Below are 25073 nucleotides of genomic sequence, written 5' to 3'. Positions count from 1 at the left end.
CCCGCAGACATCTTCTTCCTGTATCAGAATCGATATTGCAGCATTGTTCCTGTGATACAGACTCTAGATGTCAGAGCAATCCTGACAATGTTCCTGTTGCAGAACATGTCATAACTTTTACTTCCTTTCCCGATGTCCCCAAAGTTGAATATTCAGCATAGACAGTCCCAGTTGCTAGACCTAATTCTAATTTTTATGTCACATGATTTGGTTTTATTTCTAGACCTATTGTGAAATGCACAGAAACCTGGACATAATTGTTTATATGCATTCAATTCTGTATAATTCCAGGTCACAGAATTATTTGTATCAATTGCATGTCAATTGATGTCATTAATAATGCATGACTCATTTCTCAAAGAGGGAGGATGTAAAATAGTGTCTGTGTGTGCTGTACCTTTAAGAATCGTTTCAAGGTCAGCATGTGCATATAAATAGCAAGCATGTGCAAGCTTCAGTGACATTTTGTGAGTGCAGCCTCAGAGTGAGCATGTATGAGTGTAATAGCTAGTCTCTTTATAAGTTTATCTAAGTTAAAGTTGTTAAACCTCAATCCTGATGTGTTTGTACATAATAAAGTTGCTTGAACAGAACCCACGAATGCTCATCTGGTTTATCATGACTGGACGAGCGACAGTAAGGAATTGTCAGTTACTTGCAACTCCAATATTTATGAATATGAGAATAAAATAATAAAGTTAAATTTTTCAATATAAGACTCATTATCTGGAGTATTGTATTGAGTTACAACAGATACCTATGGGAATTAGAGTATCTAAGTTTCCAATACATAATCAACAAAATGCAGGATATATTGTGACTTAGTACAATTATACAACAATACTTGTTTCCATTTTAAGGTTGCTTATTAATCACAATAAAATAAAAAATAAAAAATAGACTTGTTTAATCAAGTCAAACAATTGGATCAATGCATCAGGGATAATGAGGTGCTTTTAACACAAGCATCTGTATGATGGCATTGCAGACAAAATAGAGACATATACCCAACATTCTTAACAAGAAGTGCAACAGGCTAGCTCATGAGGCAGTCACATAGCAAAACAACAGTGAATATCCACTTATGAACATTCCAACTGTCAGTAATTCCTGGTCACCGAAAGAAAATAATAATAAAAAGGTACACATTTCTAAAACAGTTAACATTAACACCTCTTCTGCAGACAATGTTTTTTGGCTGAAGATGTTCCACCTCTCCATAGATGTTCTTTCAGATTATTTCAGTGTTAATAGATCTGATACGGGAGTGAACACTGTAAGTAACAGTTCCATTGCTTGCATTTCATTGTCTCCTTTTCACAGAAGCCTCCTTTGGTCAAACACAAAATAAATACAGCTCAGAGAAGCAGTTACAGGGGAAGAGGCTGAATCGGAGTGAGATAACAGTAACAAAAGTGTGTCCTTTATCGCATACTAAAAGGGCAAATATGGTGAATTTATTATTATTGAATTTAAAGTTATTTATAAGAAAACTAAATCTGTATTGTACTTTACATACTGCAAAACGATTCAATACTGATTTATTGACTGCAAAATAAGAAGCACTTTTAATCCATTGTAAAATAGTGTAGGATGATTTTAGGATGTTACTGCACAATAGATATTGTAAAAGATATTTTAATTTAATAAATTTGAAATAGAAGTGCTTTTGTATTTACAGAACTGCACTATAGTAAGAATAATGAAGGCTGGCACGGGTAATAGAGTTGTGGTTATGGATACTGACACCTATATGGATGCAATGTTACAATATTTATCAGATGTTAACTGTTACAGGACAGTCATTTATTGGCTTGATAACATGAAATCTAAACTGGCTGATGATTGTTAGCTAGGTTTGCTGAATGAGTATTATATTGATTTTTGTTTATGTGAATTTGTGTACAATGATTAGCCACATTTAGATAGAATTTTTGGCATTCCCAAAATTCATGAAAGCACAGTTAAGCCACCATTTAGGTCAACAGTGTTAGCCAGTAGTAGTAAAACAGAAATTATTGCTGTTTATTTAGAATTTGCATTGACTCTTGTTTGCAGTGTCCTAGGTTTTACTTTAAGGACTCTTGGATTTGTTTATACTTATTGAAACAGTACAAATTTAATGGATCTGAGATCTTTTTAGTTACCATTAATATAGTTTCATTATACATTGCTGTTGTGCAAGATATTGCTATCAAATATACTTGATAATGTTCACATTAATGTTCTTTTTCTTTTATTGAATTTAGTGCTTAGTACAAAGTTCTTCACCTTCAATAGCAAAATGTATCAACAGTTTAGAGGAATTGCTGTGGGTGCAAGGATGTCTGTCTTTTGTAAATTTAATCATGCTGGTGGGAACAAACATCTTTAATGAAGAATGGATGGTGTACATACATTCCTTTTTCTAAAAGGTATATTGATAATCTACTTTTTATATGGTGTAGCACACATGATCGATTTGATAAATTTTTAGTAGATCACAACAGTATAGATTTTCTAATTTTTATCTTAAGTGATATTGGTGACAAAGTGCATATATAGATCTAGTATATTATATAAAACAAATAAATGCATTCACAGTGACATCTTCAGGAAGGACACTTTTGTTAATAATAATTATTTGTGTTTTGATAATCGGGTCTATATTGCTAGACCGAAAGATTAGAAGTGCGAATGTATGTACATCGACACATTAAAGTCGATGTACATACAGAGCAAAACACCTAAAGGGTGAAACCAGAACACCGAACGTGTTTCTTAGCCAGCAGCAAGGTGGTGGGGCTAAGGAAATATATCCTTTTCCCCACTGTAGTGAGGTCTCAGAGTTGGTATATTTAAGTAGGGGGTGTGGGAGGTGCAGGGGGGCATGCCCCCCTGCAAAATCTAATTAATTTAATATTTTAGTTTAAATTTTACTTACCTGTGTGGCGCATTCTGATGATGAAACACGTTCGGCGTTCCGGTTTTCGCCCTTTAGGTGTTTCGCTCTGTATGTACATCAAATTTTGCGTCGATGTACATACATTTGCTATTTAGTCCTTTCTGGGTTTTAATATAAACTCTTAGTAATCAATACTCACATTCCATGACATGGACTGTCATCAGGAGATAATTTATTATGTTGAGCAGATTAATCAGTAACAACATCATAATTTTCTGAGGCAACATTTCTTAAGGAACTATTTTTAGATAGTGGTTACTTTAATGACAGATTGGAATATATTATTCAAGAAGTGAAATAATTTTGATTAATGGGTACATTCCTAGAGACAATAATAAATCTTTTAGTAGAGTTTTGCAGTTCTAGTAGGTTATGTATGGTTAATATTTAACATACTATTGAGTACAACTGGAAGATCATCATTGGTAGTCGAGACCTGGCAAGCATTGTTGGATCAACACCCAAGTTTACTTATAAAAGATTTTGTAATTAAAAAAAATTTTTAGTGAGGGAACAAAATTTAAGAACTTTGTAGACATATCAATGCTGGGTCCAATATAGTTTTGAAACATGATGGTAAGGAAACAAATGATAAAGGCAGATTTTCCTGCAAGTCTGAGGTCATTGTATATTTAGCCACTTGTTGCTGTGAGAGCTTTGATATGGGTAAAACCACCAGAATGCTCTTGCTGAGAATAAATAACCTGTTGGGTATAAGAAAGCAGATATTACAAATGTGTTGGCAAAACATGCTAAGAGTTGTAATGATTTTAAGAAATTTTGAACAAAAGAGCAAAAACCAAGCCAACTGGAAACGAACAAGTGAAAAAGGAAATCCAACAGCTGCAGACACAGTGCTTTAACGTAAGATAGTTTATTATCAAAACTCCACATGTTTTCGTCACCCTCTTGTTCGTTTCCATTTTAAGAAATTTGCTTTTTTGTTATCGATCATGTGGGGAACAATTTTTTTATTGGAGACTTTATTAATCAGTTATTAGAATGCAAGGAACTTAAATAGCAAAGTTTTCTTGAAATGAACAAGATGACAAGTAGAATCATTAAGTACAATTTGAAAACAACACATTTAAATGTTTTATATGTTCATATATTTACATATTTTATGATCAAGTTATTTTATATTTGAATTGAGTTAAAGATATATATATATATATATATATATATATATATGTATATATATATATATATTTCCTATATAAGGTGGCATTTTATTGTATTGGATGCTATGAATCAAGTAATGATAGGATGTGTCAGTTGATAGTCACGTGTCTATTCTGTATAGTATTTAAGTCAAGCTTCTTCTTCTTCTTGTCATATATCCAGCCTGCCTGGTTCATTTCTTTTAGTGGTGTTTTATTTATAGTTCTTTGGTTATGAGTAGTAACACCCTGATGAACTTCCTTTAAAGTTTTATTATACAACAGTTCTACTCCTCCATAGAATGTTTTTGAACCAATCTAATCTTTTTTTGATCCCAAACAAAACAAAAATTCTACCTTTCATCCCAAAATAATACCCTGTCACAAAAATACATTTACTATATATCCCAGACAAAACACTAGACTTGAAGTTGTCATAGATACTAACTAACTTTGCCATAGATGATGATTTACAATTTGACCTACACATCCCAAATGCTACCAAAAATACATATAAAAATAAACACCTCTTCTACAAAGTATCTCCCCAACTTACATTGCAGTCTAGAAAGATGACTACCCTCTCATATCTATTGCCAACTCTCTCAAGTGCCTCTAACCTACTAACAAATGTCAACTCCTCACATTTAACAAAACAGGAGCAATGTTGAAATAAAACAGAAAAAATTGTAACCCACCTTTCAGGTAATACCAATCACTGAATGACGCGCAACCAACTAAAGTGGTTGGAGCTCCACAGCTATCAAAAATGCAATCATCTTAAACTGTCCCAACATATACTTCATTATCCAAAGAAATTGTCCAGCACTGAAAATAGTAATTCTCCCCATCTAGAGCTTTCAGATCTGAGAACACATACCCTGCCCAAGTCCATAATCCAAGCAATAAACATGGTGAAGAAATGTGTTCTTCATATGTATCTAAACATTGGAATACTCTCCCACAAGATCTAAAACAAATCATAAATCCAAAATACTTCAAAGCAAATCTTAGAATCCACCTCTTGGATTCTAAACTATGCTGTACCACTTTTCGTCTGGCTAAATATTCTTACAACTCCATCCATCAGTCCTGTATCTGTATTGTCCTTTTTATATTCTTGGATAATCTAAGCTTCTGGGCTTAGGAATCAATTTGCTAGCTAGTAGTAATCACCTTAACTGCCTTTTGCACCTAATGGAAGTTCTTAGCATTATCATTGTTACTTAGTAAAACTGAAATGGTACTATGCATAATGTAATGATACCTAGGGTCTGTCTCTTCCTTTTTATTTATATATGATCTTTATAGCTTGTGTGTGATAGTTAATATTTGCTGTTTTGCCTTGTATTGTATTGCACTGTATTGTAATGTACTGTATTGTATTGTATTGTATGACATTGTATAAAATGTATTATCTGTGGAGCTTTTCTTTCTCTGCCTGCACTTGTATATATAGTTTAAATAACGTCTTCATACTATATAAGCTGATTTCAACTGTAAGATGTAAAAACCATCATACTAGGTACTTAACTATTATTACCTTGTTGTCATACTGCTCTGCCTTTGTGAGCACAATGTATTTCATTGACAGTCTGGCTATACTTTTCTTAGGGCTGAGACAGAAATTGATCATTTGTGATCAGTGGTCTACCTCGATTAATAAATTCAAATAAAATAAAATTCTTTGGAAGTACCAGTGTTGCCCAAAGAACAATCTGATCTCATATCACTGTCAGTTTAGAAGCTTTATCCAAGACTTCTGTTCTTCTTCCAGTCTGTAATCCACTATCCCATTCCTCTCCACGAGTATGCATGCCAACAGAAATAATCAACTCACATACTTATAAATACCTGGGCTTAAAAACATCTACTGGGTTACATACACTAATATTTATATTATTACTTCTGTTCCTTTTAGTGCTGATTCCCTATCAAGTACATTGAGCTTTCATGCATTCTGTGATTTTTATATAGTACATTCCATGAAAGCAAAGCTATTGCTTATGAATTGCAATTCCTCCTTTGTCTTTGTATGGCTATACAGTGTGTGTGTGTGTGTGTGTGTGTGTGTGTGTGTGTGTGTGTGTGTGTGTGTGTGTGCATGCACATGTGGGCCTGTTCCTGTCAGGATGCTGCTATGTGCCACTGTTATGTATTGCATCACATTCCTGCATTGAAGCTGTGTCCAAACATAGAATCTCTCATTGGTCATGGGTTATAGACATGATCAGTTGTGTTCATCATGCTTGCCATCCTATTCCACATGGAGAGGCATAACAGAGCATCATATGAACATGCCATGCTATATTGCTTACAGTTTTTAATTGTGTTTTTTTTTTTATTCCATGACAGTATTGTTTGGTAAGTTCTAGTGCTGTATATACTAAACAAAGTTTCAGAAAATCATTTTCTGCTTTGTATGCATCGATGTTTATTTTTCCTTGGATGTCCAAGTCATTGTTGTTTGCTGCTATATGTCTAGCCACCGACCCCAGATGTATTGGGTCTTCATTATCTTTGGCAAAATGGCATCCTGTGTAACAGCTTTAACTCACCTCTAGCCATGTATTTTACAGTGTTAAACAGATATCCCAACAGATGGGATCACTAACTCTCTTCCTCAGCTAGCAAAGCAAGCTTATATGGGAAGTGAAAGGACCACCATAACTGCTCACAGAAGTATGGATTTTGACTCTTGTTACAGATGTGTACCCCCTTACATGCTGACATCATTTTTATCATCCACTGCCTGCAATGAGGCATAAAATATCATCCCCAACCTGGCCCCATGGATGATGATTCCTTAGACCTTCTCTTTTACTAATTGAATTATTGGTCAAGCTTTGACTATGTATATAAAGAACAACCAGTTTGATTTTATTGTATCTTGAAAAAGCTCAGCACCAGGCTGAGCGAAAGCGCTTGAGGAGATTGTTGTTTGTTATTAAAGCAAGAAAGTTTTATGTAAGTTGCAGCCTTTCATTTTCTGCCTTGCGGAAGAAGGAATATCAGCATTTCATCAACTTTTTATTCTGGGATTCCAGAGCCAGCTTCCAGGTTGAGGATTCAGGAAGGCTTACACGGAGTTTAAGAGTAGTGTAAGCCTCCCGATTCAGGAACAGCCCAAACCTCCGTGTAAGAGACAGCTAACACATCTCTTACACGGACTGGGCATGGAAATGCTCAATACCTCATTTGCAGCTGAAAGATATGCAAATGAGGTATTTGAGCGATCCAAGAAGCCCAAACCAGTCCGTGTAACGGACGTGTTAGCTGCAGAAATGTACTCAGCTGACAACTGAGTACATTTTTGCAAAAATGAAAACGGAGCTATGTCAGCTCCAAATAAAGGGTGCATATGATTCATTAAGCATGCCAATGGCCAAATATGTGGTCATTAGCATGAAAAAGTGTTGCAAAAATATTTTAAATAACTTTTTTTTTTTTCGTGGGATTATGATGTGTAACTGCAGTGCACACCCGCGCAAACGGGGTGCGCTACCTAAAACTGAAAACCGAAGCTTATAAGCCCACAATTGTGGGATTTATGTATTACATGGAATGTCAATGGAGGGACTTGCAGACCAAAAACAGTATGGCCTCTGTTTAGTTGTTGTCAAGGGTGGGAAGCTCCGTGTAAGACATGTAACTAAGCATTACTAGGCAATCCTATGTAAATGAGGGTTACAATAATGAATCACACTGCCACATAGGTAATGAGCACTGTCTGAGTAGTGTAAGAGTTATAGAAGGGGGAGGAACAGAGTAAGAGGCAGGTGACATCACGGGGGGGAAGGATAGAAATAAATGTATCAGATTGGAGGGCAATGTAAGGTGACAGATGACAGACAGACATCAGGGAGAGAGGTGTGTCCCAACAGAACACTAGAAAAGTCAAGAAACAGAGAGTGCACACTATCCCTACACTCAAACTTTCTTGATATACGTGCATGCGCGCGTGTAAGGCAGGTTCAACATGTGGGAGCGTGTTGCAAACCGTTGTAAACGGTTTGCGCGGGCATGCACGTGTGTAAGGCAGTGTGCGCGTGTGTTAACATGAATCAGCCCAGTTCACACCATGTAAGGATGTGTGCACGCATGTAACACCGTGTAAGGATGTGTGCACGCGTTTAAGTAACTGTGAGCGTGCTTAAGCTAGCTGGTATGCACATTGCTCCCCCTGAGGAAACAGAGAGGAAACAGGAAACAACCAGAATACAAGGAAACTGCTAGAGGATACTGCTGGAGTTAATTGGTGGAAACAATTGGAAGCAGGCAATTACACAGGCAGACTAGAAGCCCAACCCAGCACTTAAAACACTGCAAACAGCAATGCAGGCTGTTTCTCTGAAGAGATACTGCAAGAAAGGAGTAAGCTATCAGAATTGAAAACTGAAAAAAGCTGAACCCAGAGCAGAAATGCTAGGGGCTGCCATAGCTGTTATAATCAGGCATAGGCGAATTGCTGAGGGTGGTGACAATGCAGATGCTGACAGACAACCCAGAGTGAGGAGAAGGAGAAGAGTATACAGGCCCAGGGTCACCTACCATGGGTTACATGAGCTGGAGATAGTAGAGCACTACAGAGTGGACAGAGACCTTCTGCAGCAAATTGTTGAGCTGTGCAGGCCACGCCTCACACACAGAACCAACAGAGGGGAACCCATCCCAGTGGAAACCAAGGTATGTGTTGGCCTAAGAATACTAGCAACAGGTACCTTCCAGAGACCAACTGGTGATATGATGGGGATATCACAGGCATCAGCCTCCAGGGTACTGCACCAGTTCCTGGATGCCATGTCAGCACATGTCGGTGATCATGTATATTTCCCCAATGCCTGTGAGGTTGTGGCCAGCAATATGCGTCTCTTCCAGCAAATAGTGGGATACCCTGAGGTATTGGGTGCAATAGACTGCACGCACATATGCATCAAAGCACCAGCCGGTGAGCGGGGTAGAGCCTACATGAACTGCAAGGGCTTACCCTCCATCAACTGCCAGGTCGTGTGTGATGCCCAGGGCATAATAATGAATGTGTGTGCTGGCTGCCCTGGGAGCTACCACGATTCCCACATCTGGCATCTGACGCAGCTGTACCAATCATTTGCCAGTGGGGGCTTCCCACACGGACACCTAGTGGGGGATGCAGGTTACGAACTTGAGCCATGGCTGATGACACCCATCAGAAATGCACACACACCTGAACAGGAATGCCATAATGAGGCACATGCACAAACACGTAATGTCATAGAGCGTGTGTTTGGGCTGCTCAAGTCATGGTTCCGGTGTCTGGACACATCTGGTGGAGCCTTGCAGTACACACCAACTACATTTACCCAAATGATCATGATATGTGCTATGCTACATAATATGATCCTGCGGAAACAGCTGCAGCAGGACCAGCATAGGGCTGGGCCAAACATACCCCCACCATTGCCAAGGCCACCACAGGCAGAGGGTGACTCGGAGGAGGAACAACCTGACCTTGCCCCAGTAGGCAGAAGGAGGTGTGCCCAGTATGCCCTGGCCTTGGCAAAGATGCAACGCATAGCACATACACTTGGTCAGTAGGAACACTGGGACTGATACCCGCTCTGACTCACTCATATAGTAACAGGGATGCCTAACATGACACAACCTGCTTCCAAACATGTACAGGGAGTGTAGTATGTGCATCTGACAGAGGCAGCCCTGCAGCACCACCCGAGGCATGAATGCCATGTGTCAAGTAATGTAACACCATGTACCATATGCACACCTGAGGACCCTGACTAACATCCACCCTCACCCATCACCAACCACAAAAACACAAACCCACATTCATAGGTACCACAAGGGATAGGAACCTAGATGTAATGCTACCCAATGCCAGAAGTATAAACAGCAAGATGTGTGCAGTGTAACCGCACACAGTATAGAGGATGTAGATATCAGTGCTGTAATAGACAACTGGGTCAAAGCCCACACCAGCACCCTAACACTACCAGGTCACACCTCATACAGGGATGTACATGTGCAAAAACATGGAACAAGCTACAAAACGAGGGTGACTAGCAATAAATGTCATGGATAACCACACTCCCATGTTGGTACCACAACAAGAAGCAACATGGATTAGCCATGGTCAAATACCAATTGCTAAAACTGCCTACTACTAAATAGCTTGCTGCAGACCACTGTCCTAATAGCAGGAACTGCACCAGGCCTATGTTCATAGGTTCATAGGTTCATACTAGGCTATCTGCCATAGGGCATATATAAGCCGTAGCCCAGAGTTTTGTGGCTTCCGCCACCCCTTCAGTTCTAAGGATAATATGCCCATTATTCTGCTGTGCCTCTGTCAAGCAGTGACACTGAGGCTATCCCTGGGGTATACCTGCGATCTCCCATCCATTGGTCATGATTTCTCTCGAACAAAGCCAGCGAAGTGCCCAGCCTCACATGTACCAGGATGATGTTCCACAGCATAGGGAGTCTCCAGGTGATGAATCTGTCCCTCCAGCATGCCCTATTAATAGCCGTGTTGAGGTTTAAGCCTCCTGCCCTTCTAGATCTGATGGATTTAGAGGTTTTGAGGTGAAGCATGTTCATTAATTCCGGGTTGGACATGGCCTAGTATGTCAGGCACAGGCCACCTCTGAGCAGACGGTAGGCGACTGAATAGAGCTGGGGTTCCTGCAGTCAGGCAGCATAAGACATACATTTGAGACCTTTTATCCTTCTGGTGAGCAATGTTTGGGGCCTGTCCAATTGCTGCAGGTGTTGGGTCAGATACATTCCGAATGGGGCATTGTACTCAATCATTGGTCTGATGAGTGATGAGTACAGGGGAACAATGACCTCCCTTGATCTAGATGTGGATCCCTGCATGATCAGGTGGGCAATGTAGAAGGTCTTCCTAACTACTTTGGCAATGTGAGTGTCAAACGAAAGGTTACTGTCAACCTGGGTGCCCAGATCCCTGATAACCTCTCCTGTGCTTAGAGGAGTAACACCTATATGGGAACTAGGGGTAGCCTTGTTCTTCCCAAAGGGTATGACTATGCATTGTTTAGTGTTTAACTTTAGGCCATGGCTCTGGCACCAGTTATCCATTTCTATGAGACCCGTCTGAAGGATGTCTGTGTCAGATGGGTTGTCAACTATGGTTCCCAGTTAGCAGTCATCTGCAAACTTTGTCAGCCATAATCCTCCTGTGTTTGCTTGTACTTCTGAAAAGTAGATGCCGAACAAAAGTGGGCCCAGGACTGAGCCCTGTGGGACACCACTTGTGACAGGCTTGGAGTGTGACATGGTGCCAGCAACCTTGACCCTGTGGGTGCTGTCACTTACCAGTTTGTAACCCATCATGTGATGTATGGGTCTACATTTAAGCTGGTGAGTTTGTTAATGATACCCGAGTGGGGTATTGTATCGAAAGCCTTTGCCAGGTCAAGGTAGGCTGTGTGGACTGCCTTGCCCTCGTCAATGGCCTTGGTGACCATTCTGAAAAAGTCAACCAAGTTTAAAAGACATGATCGCCCTTGACAAAGCCAAACTGGGTTGGATACAAAGTCTGCAAGTCCCCTATGTCTTCATTTATGAGTTCCATTATGCTCCTCTCCATAGCTTTGCAGACCAGGCTTGTCAAGCTGATGGGACGGTAGTGTCTGGGGTCGGTGGAGGCACCTCCTTTGTGAAGTGGGACCACCGTTGCCGTATGCCACTCCTTGGGTATGTATCCTGAGGTGAGGCCAAGATTAAACAGCTGCCCTAACTGCGGGTTCAATTCCTCATTGAGTTTGTGGAGCCCACAACCGGGGACACCATCTGGTCCCATGGATGCTGTGTTTCACGCCTTGGATAGAGCAGTTCTCACCTGAGCATTTGAGATGTTTGGGGGGCTACAATCCCCTGGTATAGATATCCCTCCCTTTGGGAAATATGCACTGAACCTGTCAGCCAGTATGTTGCCAATGTCTGTAGGTTCAGTGATCTTTACATCATTATGAACTAATCCTGAGCATATCTGGGAGTCACCTCCCAGGTTTCCAACATAGATAAAAAAGGCCTCATGATTGTCTTCTGAGTCCTTAGCGAGTTTTCTCTCAAAATGTGCCCTGGATGATTTTATGGGAGATCTCAGTTCTTTACTCATAATGAGCAGGGGTGTCTTCCCTTCTACGGAATTTGCTCTATCTTGTAGTAGCTCCTTCCTTCTGATGTAGAGCATGTTCATGGCTGGGGTCCACCAGACTGCACGCATGCCTTTGGTACAAAGAGTCTTTGTTTTGTGTGGGATTGCCTGATCCATGCAGTCCTGGAGGTGCTGGTAGAAGGCATTTGTAAGTGATTCAGCGGCTTGGGTAATGGTTTACGCTGGCTTGGGGACCTTGAAAGAGACCACACCAGTCTTTAGAAGTATGAAGCCGGCTTCTGAGAAGTTCTTCACTGTGGTCTTCTTTATCTGGGGTGGGGGCGGGATGTGGACTTCCAGTGAGATTAGTTTATGATTTGATCTCACCAATGATGGGTATACTTCTGGTGTTGAACATTGTGACCCCATGTTCGTGATGATGTGATCTAGTATGTTGTCTCCTCTTGTGGGGATGGTGACTAGTTGTTCCATGGCATTTGAGGTTTTGAACCCTAGGAACCTTTGGCCTAGAGTGTTGGGGCTTGATTAGTGATCCCAGTCTATATTTGGATAGTTGAAATCACCCAGTATGATGGTGTTTGGAGATACATTTATCCCCTCCAGTGTTTTCAGGAAAGCTGTGTGAGGTTCCTGAGTTTGAGAGGGTGGCCTGTAACCTGCTACAAACTGCCAAGCAGTCTTGCCTATGGTTAATTGCACCTGGATGGTCTCCGATGCATTGTGTGTTGCCACCAACCTTGAGGTGAGGGTGTCCTTGATGAATATGGACACCCACCCTCCTTTCTTGGTGTCATCCAGATTTTGGGGCCGGAACGCATGATATGAGGTAACACCTGATACTGCTGGGGTGCTGTCGGGAGCCTTGAACCAGGTTACAGTCACAGCACAGACATCGATGTTCTCCATACTGAGAAGGGCTTCGAGTGCGTGCATCTTGAGGTTGAGACGTCTGGCATTGAGCAGCATTACCCTTAGTTTATTTCCTTTTTTGTGTTCTAGGGTGGTAGGTTTAGAATCTGAGCCATGCCTAAAAAAGGCACAATGGGGGTTGCAAGAGCCTTAGCCAAATTCCGGAAGCCCAGGGGTGACAGGTGCAAGCTGTCCCCTGCGAATCAGCGTGGCTTGTCCAGCATGTCATCCCAGGCAGATGGACATTAGATCCCCTTTGAATGACACCATAGATTAAGCCAATTATTACAGCTGATCATCTTGTCTCTGTATTGTGGCATCATTCTTGGTGAAGGTAGGATACTGCTCAAGGTCAGGGTCATACCTGCCTGGGCTACATAAGCAGAGAGCTCCTCTATGTCTCTTTTCATGTAGTCCAGGGAGGTACATCTCAGGTCGTTCACACCAGCATGGACAATGACTGAGTCATACTTGTACTTGCAGTCGAGTGACCTGAGTGCTTGCATTATGTGGTGGATTCCAGCGCCTGATAGGCAGCTTACTGTGACCTTCTCCTTACTCAATCTGGTGAGCGGGATGTCAGTGTGTCTGACTATGGAGTCACCTATGACTAGTGTGTCTGGCATTGTGTTTGGCCTTAAGGGCTGTGAATGTTTGGCACACTGACTCTGTGGTCTATGTGTTGCATGTGCTGTGCCCTGTGGAGGCAGTTGTTTGGGTGTCTGCTGTGGTGGCCTCTGCTGGTATGGTAGATCTGTGATCAGAGCCTCCGAGTATGTCTTTGTGTGTTTATGTGTATGATTTGAAGTTGTGATAGTGCTATGTGAGACTGGCTTTGTGGTGTGTGTGGTTACCTTCTCCTCCTCTCTGGTCTTGCCAGTCCTATGTTGAGAGAGCTCAGCCTCCAGTTAGGCTATATAGTTGCATCTCTTGCATGTATTTGTGTTTTGTGGGAGAAGGAGAGGGTTGACTGTGTACATGAGTCAAGTGTAACATTGCCTCAATATTCCCAGGTTCACCAGCTGAGCAGGAGAGGACACTAGCAACTGATCCCTTGACATGCTAGAAGGAATAGACAAAAAACTGTTGGAAGACAGGAAGATATCAAGCCCCCCAAACCACATTATATTGCTTGACTGACAATACCTACACATACACCATAGTTTCATAGTTTACTACTAGGCTATCTGCCCTAGTGCATTTATAAGCCTAGCCATAGTGATGTGGCTATTGCCACCCCTTATAGTGGTAATAAGTGTACAGAATAGATTCCGAATATTGTGCCTCTCACTTAGTAGTGACACATTATGACCCCCGTACATAATCGAATACCTTGACTGTGCCTCTGTCCAGTAGTGACACAGGGAGGACCCCTGGGGTAAACCTACAATCCCACATCCAGTTGTCCAGACTTCTCTTGAAGAGAGTCAGTGAGGGACTCTGTCTAACATGAACTGGGATACTCTGCTAGAGTGTGAGAAGCCTCTGAGTTATGACTCTGTCCCTCCAGCATGTCCTATACATGTATGTGCTGTGGTTCAAATCTTCAGCTCCCATGGTTCTGGTAGATTTGGATTGCTTGCAGTGGAGCATGTCCACCAAATCCTGATTGGACATGGTCTTGTATGTCAGGCATAGGTCACCTGTATGTATGCGGTATGCCACTGAATAAAGCTGGATTTCCTTTAGTCTGGAAGCATATGACATGTATTGTAGACCCCTGATCTCCTTGGTAAGGTACTTTTGGGGTCTATCCAGCTGTTGCAAGTGCTGGGTGAGGTACATACCAAATGGGGCTTTGTATTCAATCATGGGCCTGATAAGGGAGAAGTATAGTGGTACAATGACCTTCTGTGATCTGGATGGAAAACCCTTCATGATTAGGTGGGCAAGATAGAAAGTCTTTCTAACCACTTTGGCAACATGGGTGTCAAATGAGATGTCACTATCTACATGTGTCCCCAGGTGTCTGATTTGTTTTCTGTGCTCAGTGGGTTGCTGTCTATGTATTGATTTGTGGGTACCTTGTTCCTCCCAAAGGGGATGACTACACATCAGTTGCAGTCAGTTTAGGCCATGATTCCGGCACCAGCTATCTGTCTTTGTGACGGCATTCTGTAGGATGTGTGTGCCGGCCGATGTATTCACTATGGTGCCTAGGTTGCAGTCATCTGCAAACTTTGTCAGCCACAACCCTCCTATGTTTGCTTTCACATCTGAAAAGTAAATGCCAAATAAGAGGGGTCCCAGGACAGATCTTTGTGGGACACCACTTGTGACTGGCTTTGAATCTGACAAGGCACCTGCAATGTCGACTCTATGGGTTCTGTTTCTTAGCCATTTTGAAAACTATCCTGTGACATATGATTCTATATTTCAGCTGTTGAGCTTGTCTATGATGCCTGAGTGGGGTATTGTGTCAAAGGCCTTAGCCAAGTGCAGGTAGGCTGTGTGGACCAAGGTAGCCCTCATCAATGGCCCTACTGACAGTATCAAAATAGTCAACTAGGTGCAAAAGGCAGGATCTGTCCTGTACAAAGCTGAACTGGGTGGGATCAAGGGTCTGTAGGTCACCAATGTCTCTGTTTAAGAGCTCCATAATGACTCTTTCCATAGCTTTGCAGACAAGGCTGGTTAAGCTTGTGTGGTGGTAGTTCCCAGGGTCTGTGGAGGCATCTCCTTTGTGGAGTGGGACCACTGTTGCTGTACGCCAGTGTTCAGGTACATATCCTGTAGCAAGGCTAAGGTTAAATAGCATTTGTATATACGGGTTTAGCTCCTTCTGGAGTTCACATAGCATGCAACTGGGGATACCATCAGGTCCCATTGATGCTGTGTTCTTGTCTTTGCTGAGTGCGGCTCTTACATGAACATCTGAGATAACAGTGAGGTTACATTCATCTGTCATAACTATCTTCTTTTGGTGGTGAGGGAGGGGGAAAATTGCATTGAACCTGTCTGCCAGAATGTTGCCAATATCTGTCAGGTCACTGAAATATATGTTGTTGTGTACCAACTCAGAGCATATCTGAGGGTTCCCACCCAGGTTTCTGACATAACTGAAGAAGGCAGTGTGGTTATCTTTATTGTCTTTGGTGTTTATGTCTCAAAGTTGACCTTGGATGTCTTTATGAGAGAATGTAGCTTTTTACTAGTGCTGATCACAGCTGCCTTCCCTTTAGGAGATGTAGCTCTGTCCTGCATTAGTATCCTTCATCTGTTATACAGTTTGTTTATGGCTGGGGTCCACCTGACAGGCCACTTTCCCTTTGTGGAGAGGGTCTTGTTTTTATTTGTGATTGCATGGTCCATGCTATCTCAGAGATGATCGTAGAACGTGCCTGTGAAGGAGTCACCATTGTGTGTTGTGGTTTCCACTGGCCCAGTGGGCTTAACGGATACCATCTCAGTCCAAAGAAGTGTGAAGTCAGCTTTTGAGGTGTTTGTCACTATACTCTCTGTATTATACTAGCACTGACACAAGTGTAGACAATTTCCCAGAATCCATCAAACAAAACAGACATGCAAAATGTAACACTTCCACAAGAGGGGTAAGCATACTGGATGTGATAATCAGAAATATGTGTACTGGATGTCAAGATGAGAAGTGTATCCCTCACTGGTAAGACCAGACCATAGAGTAATCACACTGTAGTTACACATCACGACCCCAGTCCCTGGCCAGACTACCACAGTGAAACACATGTATAAAGCATAGCTTGCACCCCTACAAACCAATGTGGAATCCATGAAAAGCCCTGTGCAGGTCCAGAATATGGGACACACTGCAGAACATGTTATACAGGCATACCATGAACACAGCCAAGAGTGCTTGGAGTCTGCAATCACAAACAACAAGACACAATGCCATACACCCAGGCATCTGGCATGCTGGACACCATAAACTACTAAACCATTGAAGAGAATGAGGAAGTTACCACATGATAGATCAAACATGAAAAGTGAAGTAATCAGTGATCACTAGTATGGCAATAAAATGTGTCCACACATACAATCCACTAAGGCCAGGCAAAACAAGTAGAATCTGTGAATACAGTGGCAATGTGACACCTGTCCCAAGTACACACACAACAACTCACCCCAATAAATACAAATGTATGTGATAGACACAACCAGGTAGCCATAGCGGGGCCTGAGCACCCCCAAATCAGTACTGTCAAAACTAGTCAGGAGGACAAGGTAACCACATACACCACAAACCCAGTCCAACATAGACCTACAACAACTGTAAACCAAACACATAAACACAAAAACATTCCCAGAGGCCCTAATTACAAACGCACAGCACCAACACAAGCCTCCAAAGCAGACACCCAATAAAACAAACCCCAGACATAGCACATGTAACACATAGTACACAAAGCTGGTGTGACAAACAGTCACAGGACAGAAGGAGAAACAACATGCCTGATACAGTTGTAATAGGTGACTCCATAGTGAGACATGCTGCTGTCCCAGTGATGGCTTGCACCTGTTACCCATGAGCGTCTGGATATTGCCTAAGGCTTTTGCAAACTACAGAGATCCTCCCATAGGCAAGGCCAAAAAGAGCAACCCACCACCATAGAAAACATAACTGGAAAGAAACAGAAGGGTAACGCTGATCAATGCCAGATGTGTAAACCTCAATATGCATGCTACTGAGGCCCTCCCCAGTATGGAGAACATTGATGTCTGTCCAGTGATACACACCTGCTGCAAGACTCATGACAGCACACCAGCACTACCAGGTAATACCACATAGCATGTGTTATGGCCACAAAACCTGTAACAAAACATGAAAGGAGGGTGAGTATCCATATTCAGCACAGACAGCCATACGTCCTGTTAACTGACAATGCCTATGTCATTGCAGTCCACCCATGTGCAACTACCTGTACGCAAGACTGCTGTACAGTCTGTAGCATGCTACAGACCACACTCTCACACACAGGAACCCCACCCCACTGTCCTGAAGACAGTGGACAGTATGAATGTACCACCAAATACAAAACAAGGTACACACAAATTACCACATAGGTGGTAAACCATAATGTGTGGAAGGAGTAATCAGGGACCTAGTGACACAAGTGGACAGTAACCTGTTATGTGACAGCCACATCACCAATTTGTCTAGGAAGACTGTCTATATTGGACACTGTATCATGAAAGGATTCACATCTATGTCAACAAAGGTCATTGTGCCCCTATCAGACCATATTGTAATACAATGCCTCATTTGGGATGTACATTACCTGGCACCTGCAGCAGTTAGAAAGACCTCAAAGGTACCTCAGCAAGAGTCAGAAAGGGTCTCAACTATATCTCATATGCTGCCTGGCTGTAGACACAACTGCCGAATGCAGTCACATACTGCCAACACAGAGGCATTGTATGTCTGTTGTACAAGTCCATGTCCAACACAGAAGTAATGGACATGCTCCACCCCAGAAAACTCAAAGCCATCGGAGCTGTGTGAGTCAGAGATGTCAACCTTAACACATAATCAAATAGGATGTGCTGGAGGGACAGATACCTAACCCTGAGTCTCTCCACACCCTGGAACAGAATACCACTACATGTTAGGCAGAGCCCCTCACTGACACTCTTCAACAGGAAGTTAGCAAAATGGATGGATAATTGTAGATGTACACTAGGGGTCTTTACTGTGTCATGTCCAGACAGAGGCACAGCTAAGTAAATCAGAAGTGGCCATAATATTCACATAGCAAGGGTGGCAAAAGCCACACGCACTGTGGCTAGGCTTACAAATGCCCTAGGGTGGATAGCCTAGTATGAACCTATGAACCTATTATGATACAAATTGTACAGGACACTAAGGATAATTCCAAGGCTGCTGCAACTGATGGTAGTAAGCGTGTTGTGAATTCCTGGATATGCTCTGGATCACACAACTATTACAAACAACATACCAAACACACACACATATTGCCAACATACATCCTGACAGGTGCAGTGCAAACCCCCCCCCCCTCATAATGCCAAATATCTTTCCCAGCAGACTGCTGCCTCCCTGACATTATGTCAGCCTTACCACAGGATATGTACCCAAAGAGCAGTGTACAACAACAGTGGGTGTTCTCAAGAAAGGTGTCGCCTGAATGGATACTAAAAACAACCACCACAGAATCCTGAGAAGCTTGGTCTGCACAGCTATGGAAAGGAACAGCATGTACTGCAGACATAACGATATTGGGGATCTATTGACACCCGACCCTACCCAGTGTGGGTTTATGACGTGCAGACCCCGCCCCTAAACATGTGTGACTCAGTTGAAACAGTGATTGAGGTCACTGATGAGGGCAATGTGGTCCACACAGTGTAGCTGGACCTTGCAAAGCCTTCCATACAATACCCTATGTGTTCAATATAGATATGCTCACCAGCTTATATATACACCCCAATGTCACTAGAGGGGAGCAAACCAGACCAACGACAGAACTGACATGGCCAGACATGCTGCAGCCATGTCAGACTACAAACCACATATAACAGGTATCCCACAAAGCTTGGTCCTGGGACCTTCCCTGTCTGGTATATATGTCCCATAGGTACAGGCCAACATGTAAGGACTGTGCCTGAACATGTTTGCAGAGGACTACAAACCGCCTAACATATCTGACACTCCAGCTGACACAAGCATCCCACAAAAGGGCCACATAGAAACAGACAACCGTGCCATAGCCATGTCAGCATGTGAAATGGAGAAAACTGTATAGTCAACCTCTGTGGATATACAGTAAGTGACCACCAATTACCACATAGGTGTTAACCCATTACATACCTCACATGTAATGACGGACCTGGGTACACAAGGTGATAGATATCCTGCATAGGACAAACATGTGGCTGTAGTGTTAACAGAAACAATCCATATACCAACCTAATCATGAAGGTTATGACATCTAGATAAGGGGAGGTCATTGTGGTTCTGCAGTTATCCTTCATCAGCATTACAAATGACCACAACAGCCCCTGTGGGGTGTACCTCAGCAGACACCTCCATCAACTGTAAAGTCCACAACAGTACCTCACCAGGAGTATCAAAGAGCTGGAACACATGTAATGTGTCGCCTGATTAAACAGAGTGCAACTCCACACACTGCCATGCTGGCCACCCAGACGCAAGCTGTGCCTGATATAGAAAGCCATGTCCATGCTGGGATCAATGAACATGCTGCACCTTGTACAATCTGAATGGCAGTGAGCTATGCACATGAGGGACCTGAACCCCAGCACTGACATACATAGGACAAGCTGTACTGCATTATCCATAACACAGAAGCCACCCCCACGCATGAGTAAACTACCAGTACAGGTTATCCATAGAGTCACTCATTGATTCTCCTCAACAGGAATCTTAATGAGTGGATGGGAGATGGTAGGTTTACCCTGGGTATCAATGTTATGTCACAGGTAGACAGAGGCACAGTATACTAAACAAGACATATGTCATGGCAAACTACACTTACAATGTGTCGAAGGACAAACACACTCTCTGACTAGCATTAGAAATGGCCTAGGGCACATCAGTAGTGTTTGCCAATGTACACCTATGTTGTGGAATACACTACTGATGTTGGATGAGGCTGTTGTAAGTAGTTCATATCCGAACATAATGCAACATGGTCAGATAGGTTCATAGGTTCATAGGTTCATAAGTTTATACTAGGCTATCTGCCCTAAGGCAGTTATAAGCCCAGCCCAGAGTTTTGTGGCATATGCCACCCCTTATATGGAAACAATACTGTGCCCATTAGTTTGTCATGCCTCTGTCCAGCAGTGACACAGAGACGATCCCCGGGGTACACCTATGATCTCCCATCCACAGGTAAAGATTCCCCTTGAACAGAGCCAGTGAGGTGCTCTGCCTCACACGGACCGGGATTGTATTCCACAGCATAGGGAGTCTCTGAGTGGTACATCTATCCCTCCAATATGTCCTACTTATATCCCTGCTAAGGTTTAAGTCACTTGCCCTAGTGGTTCTGGAGGATTTGGCGATTTTGAGGTGGAGCATGTCCATTACTACCTGGTTGGACATGGCTTTGCATGTCAGGCACATGTCACCTCTGAGCAGACGGTATGTGACTGAATAGAGCTGGAGTGTCTTCAATCTGGCAGCATATGACAGATGTTGGAGACCCTTTATCCTTTGGTGTGGGACTTTGGGGTCTCTCCAATTGCTGCAGATGTTGGGTGAGATACATCCAGAATGGGGCATTGTACTCGATCATTGGTCTGATAAGTGAAGAGTACAGGGGAACAATGACCTCACTAGATCTGGATGTGAATCCCTTCCTGATCAGGTGGGCAATGTAGAAGGTCTTTCTAGCCACGTTAGCAATGTGAGTGTCAGGAGAAAGGCCACTGTCAACCTAGGTCCCCAGGTCCATGATAACCTCCTCTGTGCTTACAGGATTGCCACCTATATGGTAGCTTGGGGTTACCTTGCTTTTCCTGAAGGGTATGACTATACATGTTTTGGCATTTACCGTCAGGCCATGGCTCTGGCACCAGCTATCAGTGTCTGTGAGTCCCCTCTGAAGGATATCCGTGTCTGATGCACTGTCCAGTATGGCACCCAGTTTGCAGTCATCTGCAAACCTTGTCAGCCAAAGTCCTCCCATGTTGGCCTGTACCTCTGAGAAGTAGATGACGAACAATAGGGGGCCAAGGAATGAGCCCTGTGGGACACCACTTGTGACCAGCTTGGAGTCTGACATAGCGCCAGCAACTCTAACCCTGTGGATCCTGTCCTTAAGCCAGTTTGCAACCCATCTTGTGACATATGGGTTTACATTTAGGTTGGTAGGTTTTCTACAATACCCGAGTGGGGTATTGTGAAAGCCTTTGCAAGGTCAAGGTAGGCTGTATGGACTGCCCTTCCCTCAGCAATGGCCTTAGTGACTGTTTTGAAGAAGTCGACCAAGTTCAAAAGGCATGATCTGCCCTTGACCAAGCCAAACTGGGACGGGTCCAATGTCTGCATGTCCCCTATATCTTTGTTTATGAGCTCCATTATGATCCTCTCCATAGCTTTGCAGACTAGACCTGTTAAGCTTATGGGGTGGTAATTACCAGGGTCCATAGAGGCACCGCCTTTGTGCAGATGTGCACAACTGGACCCTAACCAGGCTGTTGTGCACACTATGGAAATGTAAAGCAGTGATAGGACTAAAGCCCAGGATACTGTCCACCACAGTGAAAGTACTGAACCACTACACTATACAGTACTACAGTGTTAGGTCAGTATGAACGGATGTTGACAATTGTATGCAAAGTATCCCATGCAAAACCTGCAGGCACAGTATAATCCCTGTTGTGTTCACACAAAAAGCATTTGGACAGTAACTACACAACATGGCACAGAACACACAACCATAAACTGGAGATATTTGTTGAAGGTCACACTCATCCACAAATGTGATGGGCTGCAGAGTTCAACATATGGAAAGCTCACACTGGGCATGCTCACACACTTAGATAAATGAGACATCTTTCACACAACATGCCATGGGAAGGCTGAACTGGGCATGCTCACACTTAGTCCAAATGTTACTCTTAGCAACTGTGAAAACACACCAGAGGATGCTCATTCCCCTTTCTAGACACTGATCATGTCAGCACCCTATAAGTATATCAGGAGAAAAGGAATCTTCCAGTAATCCAAATAGCATGCTCTGCTAATGCATCCATCTCTAGTGTCATAACATAGTTAGGTAGGGGTTTGAATCCAGCAAGTGGCAAGTTATGTGAAGGGGGGTACGTGTGTGTGTATGAAAGGAACATCCCTTTTGGCAACTGTGAAAACACACCACAGGATGCTCATTTCCCTTTCTAAACTCTGATGATGTCAGCACCCTATAAGTATATCAGGAGAAAGAAAATCTCCCAGTAATGTAAATAGCATGCTCTGCTAATGCATCCATCTCTAGTGTCATAACATAGTTAGGTAGGGGTTTGAATCCAGCAAGTGTGTGTGAAGGGGGGGTAAGTATGTATGAAAGAAATATCCCTTTTGGCAACTGGGAAAACACACTACAGGATGCACATACCCCTTTCTAAATGATATCACAATTATTTATGGCTTTTGACTACAGATATGTCACGTGTGTTTTGCCCACACAGAATGCCCATGTGTGCGGGTTGTCGGTCACAATAATGCATGACATTGATTAAACCAGTTATGGCAATGCACACATGATGTATGTGTGTGCCAAATACACATATGTACCTGTGACCTTCAATAGTTACCGTGTGTGATGCCTGCCACATGTGAATACATGGTATTTGCACAGGGTAACATTATGACTGTGGTCTTCTGTGCAGGTGCTGCATGTGGGATGTGTATATACAGTGTGAGATGTAGATGCTATCAGCCTAGTAGTGAGGGATACACACCTGGTCTGGGGCATATAGTCTACATGTTGTTGATGAACAGGTGCTGCATGTTTTCACCTGTTGTGGGAGTGGTAAGATGTTGTTCCATAGCAATGCAGTGACCGCATGCTAAGAACCGTTCAGCTGGGGTGTTGTAGCTACAGTAATTCATTAGCATTCAGTAATATGTCAGCATCCCTGGTGAGGGTCTGATGCCAACCAAGGTCAGGGTTCTACCAGCCTGTGTCACTTGCTCAGTGATCCCTTCCATGTTCCCTATCATGTATCCCAGTGAGGGACATCACACATCAGCTGTAGTGGTATGGACAATGACTGAGTCATATGTGTCCATGGATCTGACTGACCTGTATGCTTGTGTTATGTGGTGGACCATAGTGCCCCATGAGCATATCACTGTGACCTTCACCTTGTCCAGCCTGGTGAGCATGTCCTCGCTGTACTGGACAATTAAAGTACCTAACACAACCGCAGCAGTAGTGTTGTATAGCTGTACAGACTGTGCTTGTTTGGCACACAGGATTTGTGTGCTATGTGTTATGCGTGCTGTGTGCAGGCCTAACGTATGCCTGTGTGCCAGCTGCAGAGGTGTCTGCCAGTCATGCAGGATGCTATCCTTAGGCTCCACGAATGGCCCAGTGTGTTTCCGTGCTTGTATTGCTGTCAGTGTAGGTCCACATCAGACTGGTATTGCAGTCACTGTAGTATTTCATGCCACCTGACAGGTTATGCCAGTACTGGGTTCAGAGTGCTTAGTCCACAGTTTGGCCATGTGATTCCATCTCATACATGTGTTGTACATCCATGGGTAGGGGATAGGGTTGACTGTGTATATGTGGCAGCTGTGACATTACTACATGACTCACATATTCCACAACTGTACCATAGAGGTGGCTGACAACTGACCTTTGCACATGCTACCATAGTATTGAGATTGCATTGGTGATTAACAGCACATAGGGCCAATGGTGAACAAGATACATAGGTCCATAGGTTCATACAAGGATATCTGCCCTAGGGCATTGATACACCTAGCCAGAATGTGTGTGGCTTTCACCATGCATTGTAAATCTATCTTGCTATGCCCTTTTCCAAGGTTAGTATACTGTGCCTCTGCCTAACAGTGACACATAAGTGATACCCAGGGTAAACCTACAATGTCACATCCAGTCATTAATATCACTCTTGAAGATAGTCACTGAGTGACTCTGCCTAACCTCTAATGGGATAATATTCCAGAATGAAGGGAGCCTCTGAGTTATGAATGTGTCCCTCCAGCATGTGCTATGTATATCACTCCTGTGGTTCAAGTCTTTCCAGCATGTATCCTGATGGGATCTGGATATTCTGAGGTGCAGCATGGCCATTAAGTCAGGGTTTGACATGGCTTTATATGTCAGGCACAGATTGCCTATGAAGAGGCAGTATGCCACTGAGTAGAGCTGCTGTTTCTTTAACCAGTCAGTATGTGGCATCTGTTTGAGCCCTTTGATCCTCT

Source organism: Protopterus annectens, chromosome 6.part0 (genome assembly GCF_019279795.1).
Source record: "Protopterus annectens isolate FY-2018-M chromosome 6.part0, PAN1.0, whole genome shotgun sequence".
In the NCBI taxonomy this organism is placed as follows: domain Eukaryota; kingdom Metazoa; phylum Chordata; order Ceratodontiformes; family Protopteridae; genus Protopterus; species Protopterus annectens.
The sequence above is the reverse complement of the archived record's forward strand: the minus strand, read 5'-3'. Positions refer to the sequence as shown.